This window comes from Nerophis lumbriciformis, linkage group LG19 (assembly GCF_033978685.3).
Source record: "Nerophis lumbriciformis linkage group LG19, RoL_Nlum_v2.1, whole genome shotgun sequence".
NCBI lineage: Eukaryota > Metazoa > Chordata > Actinopteri > Syngnathiformes > Syngnathidae > Nerophis > Nerophis lumbriciformis.
This window is the reverse complement of record NC_084566.2, coordinates 1,315,001-1,320,000: the sequence shown is the minus strand read 5'-3', so window position 1 is coordinate 1,320,000 and position 5,000 is coordinate 1,315,001. Positions and strand designations below refer to the sequence as shown.

Below are 5,000 nucleotides of genomic sequence, written 5' to 3'. Positions count from 1 at the left end.
GGTATTAGCCGTAAAAGCTCACTACGGAAAGAGATAAGCTAGCTTCTACGACAACACGAAACACGTTTGAGTTTGTAATACACAACACAATGCGTAAGACACCAATCTGTACTGACTGAAAAACATGAACAGTCATATTACAGTATCTGTAAAGTATTATTTCATGTTTTGTCTGTACACAGCTAGCCAGCCAGCATCTGCTGTCTGTCATGATACACACATGGCGTACTGCGTGTCTTATGATCAATATAAAGTGTGACTCACTGGATGGACAGTTGTCTGTTTAGTCCAGCTGGGCAGGTATGTTTTTTTGGTTTATTTGGGTAGGCACTCCATTTATGTCTAAATAGCTTGTCTCTAAATTCCACATTTTGCAGCTTCGAGCCACTTTCACCTCACTCTTATCAGCTTCCGTCTGCTCCAACGTCTCACTCTTCCTTCGTGCTAGCTTCTAGAAGCAGTAGTTCATCCTCCATAAATTCAGGTTAAAAAAGATAAGGTTGTGAATCGTCATTTGTCCAAAAATATTCATTTTCGTTGTTTGTTACCGAATCTGCCGTGATTACAACACACTCGCGTGTTTGATTCCGGAAACGGAAATATTTAAACGCGCCGAAAAATTTGTTACAACAATGATTACATTGACCAAAATACAGTAAATGTTGTGCATATTGCATATTGTTATGAAGGTGTCTGTTACTACATTATATATATACTTGCAGTGTGTATATAAAACATATTACATATTGTTATGGAGGTGTCTGTTTCTACATTATATATATACTTGCAGTGTGTACATTGTACCTATTACATATTGTTATGAAGGTGTCTGTTACTACATTATGTATACATACTTGCAGTGTGTATATTGTACATATTATATATTGTTATGAAGGTGTCTGTTACTACATTATATATATATACTTGCAATGTGTATATAAAACATATTACATATTTTTATGAAGATGTATGTTACTACATTATATATATACTTGCAGTGTGTATATTGTACATATTACATATTGTTGTGAAGGTGTCTGTTACTACACTATATATACACTTGCAGTGTGTATATTGTACATATTACATATTGTTATGAAGGTGTCTGTTACTACATTATATATATACTTGCAGTGTGTATATAAAACATATTACATATTGTTATGAAGGTGTCTGTTTCTGCATTATATACATACTTGCAGTGTGTATATTGTACCTATTACATATTGTTATGAAGGTGTCTGTTTCTACATTATATATATATACTTGCAGTGTGTATATTGTACATATTATATATTGTTATGAAGGTGTCTGTTACTACATTATATATATACTTGCAGTGTGTATATTGTACATATTACATATTGTTATGAAGGTGTCTGTTACTACATTATATATATATACTTGCAGTGTGTATATTGTACATATTACATATTGTTGTGAAGGTGTCTGTTACTACACTATATATACACTTGCAGTGTGTATATTGTACATATTCCATATTGTTATGAAGGTGTCTGTTACTACATTATGTATATACTTGCAGTGTGTATATTGTAAATATTACATATTGTTATGAAGGTGTCTGTTACTACATTATGTATATACTTGCAGTGTGTATATTGTAAATATTACATATTGTTATGAAGGTGTCTGTTTCTGCATTATATACATACTTGCAGTGTGTATATTGTACCTATTACATATTGTTATGAAGGTGTCTGTTTCTACATTATATATATATACTTGCAGTGTGTATATTGTACATATTATATATTGTTATGAAGGTGTCTGTTACTACATTATATATATACTTGCAGTGTGTATATTGTACATATTACATATTGTTATGAAGGTGTCTGTTACTACATTATATATATATACTTGCAGTGTGTATATTGTACATATTACATATTGTTGTGAAGGTGTCTGTTACTACACTATATATACACTTGCAGTGTGTATATTGTACATATTCCATATTGTTATGAAGGTGTCTGTTACTACATTATGTATATACTTGCAGTGTGTATATTGTAAATATTACATATTGTTATGAAGGTGTCTGTTACTACATTATATATATATACTTGCAGTGTGTATATTGTACATAGTACATATTGTTATGAAGGTGTCTGTTACTACATTGTACATATACTTACAGTGTGTATACAAAACATTGATGGAGGGTTTTGAAGTTGTTTTAGAGGTCTTTGAAGAATACATCGGTGAATCCATTAGTTGCATCTTCCAAGGTTTTTTTTTATCATCTTTAAAATCCTAATTAAAAAAAGACGTGTGTTCCTGTCTCTCATCATGATTGTGATCGATAGGCAAAATTCCCCAAAAAGTGCACTTCCCCTTTAAGCAACTCCATGCAGGACAATATAATTATTCATTCAGCCATTTTGTTCTCATGCGCTCATCTTCGTTGTGTTTCTTTTTAAGGAGCATGCACATGCCGACATCAGCGGAAAAGTTGGCACCTGAAGGCAAAAGGCCGGCAAGGGAGAGGATGAGGGGCTCGCTGCAGGTATACACACGTTTGTTACACTTGTCATTTAGCATCACACCTATTTATGCATTAATGACCCTCCGCGACCCCAAAAGGGACAAGCGGTAAAAAATGGATGGATGGATGTTATCATGTGTAGTTGTGCATGGGCTCTGGTGCCAAATGCTTTTTGGATAGAGATGGCAGTGTAAAAATGCGTAGGAGCGTAAATTATGCAGATTTGATATTTTTAATGTTTTTCCTTGAACGAAGCATTTAGACCTTTTTATTACACCCAGCAAGTCTTCTCATTGTACTGGTGCGTGTTAAAGGCTTTACTGCTATATAGTACAAAACCCAAAACCAGTGAAGTTGGCACGTTGTGTAAATGGTAAATAAAAACAGAATACAATGATTTATAAATACTTTTCAACCTATTTTCAATTGAATAGACTGCAAAGACAAGATACTTAACGTTCAAACTGAGAAACTTTGTTATTTTTTGCAAATATTAGCTCATTTGGAATTTGATGCCTGCAACATGCTTAAAAAAAGCTGACACAAGTGGCAAAAAAGACTGAGAAAGTTGAGGAATGCTCATCAAACACTTATTTGGAACATCCCACAGGTGAACAGGTTAATTGGGAACAGGTGGGTGCCATTATTGGGTATAAAAGCAGCTTCCGTGAAATGCTCAGTCATTCACAATCAAAGATGGGGCGAGGGTCACCACTTTGTGAACAAATGCGTGAGCAAATTGTCTAACAGTTTAAGATCAACATTTCTCAATGAGCTATTGCAAGGAATTTAGGGATTTCACCATCTACGGTCCGTAATATCATCAAAAGGTTCAGGGAATCTGGAGAAATCACTGCACGTAAGCGATGATATTAAGGACCTTCGATCCCTCAGGTGATACTGCATCAAAAAGCAACACCAGTGTGTAAAGGATATCACCACATGGGCTCAGGAACACTTCAGAAAACCACTGTCAGTAACTACAGTTTATCGCTACATCTGTAAGTGCAAGTTAAAAGCCATTTATCAGCAACACCCAGAAACGCTGCCGGCTTTGCTGGGCCCGTTTCTCAGTTCGAACATGAAATATCTTGTCTTTGCAGTCTATTCAATTGAATATAAGTTGAAAAGGATTTGCAAATCATTGTATTCTGTTTTTATTTACGAATTACACAATGTGCCAACTTCACTGGTTTTGGGTTTTGTAGTCTGGCACCTCACTGCAGCAGAGACCTGCCTTACACTTAAAACAAATAGTAAAGACTGATGCCGTTTGCGGGATTATGCAAAAAGTAAAAAAAATAAGTTTTCATAATGAAGGGGGAAGCTGTTCGATTGTTGGTGAGAATCTGGATATAGAAGACCCATCATCATTTGCAGTGGACTTTTGTTTTTGGTCTCTTTCTCTATTGTAGTTTAAAAAAATTGGGGGGGAATGGCCCTGTAATGCAAAACCAAAACACACTTGTTCTCATGAGGACTTATTTACATCCATTCATTGATCTATTCAAGGTTTGTTCCTTCTGTTCTTTCACACTTATCTCTAGAATAACAGTTTGTACTTTGGCTAGCAAATTAGTGGCTAATAATTGCATTACTTCCACAGTCACATTTACTGTCATGTATTGTGAAATAACAGTTAATTGTTGTGAAATATTAGGATATTGTGTTCCTTAAAGTTCTTTCTTGTAATGTTACAGGAATTTTGGTGCCAATATTTTATTGTAAAAAAAAAAATACTGTTGAAGGCTGTGAAATCCTGGTAAATTTTCATAGTGTGTGTGGAGTGTTATTCGATTTTTTTTTTGGGCCGATGAATCGGTATTCTACTTCAAAATACAGTAGTACCTGATTGAAAATTCTCGATCGAAATTAATTGAAAAGAAATTATTCCGTGCTTGGCCTCGAAAAAACAGCGCAGTTTTAACATTTAATACATTTTTAAAAGAAGAACGAACTTGGATATAAGAGGTGTTAGAAAAACAGTACAATGGAATGTACTACAAACAACTACAATAGTTTTATGAAGTCATGTAATAATAATAATGTACAGGATTTACCTTCGAGAGTGGACTTCTACAATATCTCCCTCCAGCTGCGAGTTTTCCAACTACACCATCTGCAGCTTCTCCATATTTTCATGGATAAATGTCCGCTGTTCAGATATTATTTTAATGTCTTTGGCTGGGGTTATCGATTAATCCTGTTTGAGTATGCTGCAGACAAGTTTTTTACGGTATCGGTACTAATAAGTACCGCGGTACTAATGAATAAAAAAAGGCACTACACTGCCACTAAAAATACCAGTACTTTTTTTCATGCGCCGATGTGCATGTTGCAGATCAACATCAACACTTGCAAGCAGAAACAGTGTAGAGACAAAATAGGGAGAATTGACGTATTTTGACTTTAAAACTAACAATAAAGGTGGAGCTAAACATTGAAGTGAAGCATGTATAACATAAACAGTGGGATTTCCAACAATTAG

The 5,000-nt window shown here is 34.6% G+C and overlaps 1 long non-coding RNA gene across 1 annotated transcript in view; it reads left to right on the top strand.

Annotated features, from left to right (window-relative positions):
• The window catches only part of LOC133618928 (uncharacterized), a 49,946-nt gene that overhangs the window by 4,130 nt on the left and 40,816 nt on the right, over window positions 1–5,000 (top strand). The window contains exon 2 of the long non-coding RNA XR_009817367.2: window positions 2,449–2,533. This is a non-coding gene — a long non-coding RNA (uncharacterized lncRNA). The remainder of the gene's footprint in view (window positions 1–2,448; window positions 2,534–5,000) is intronic.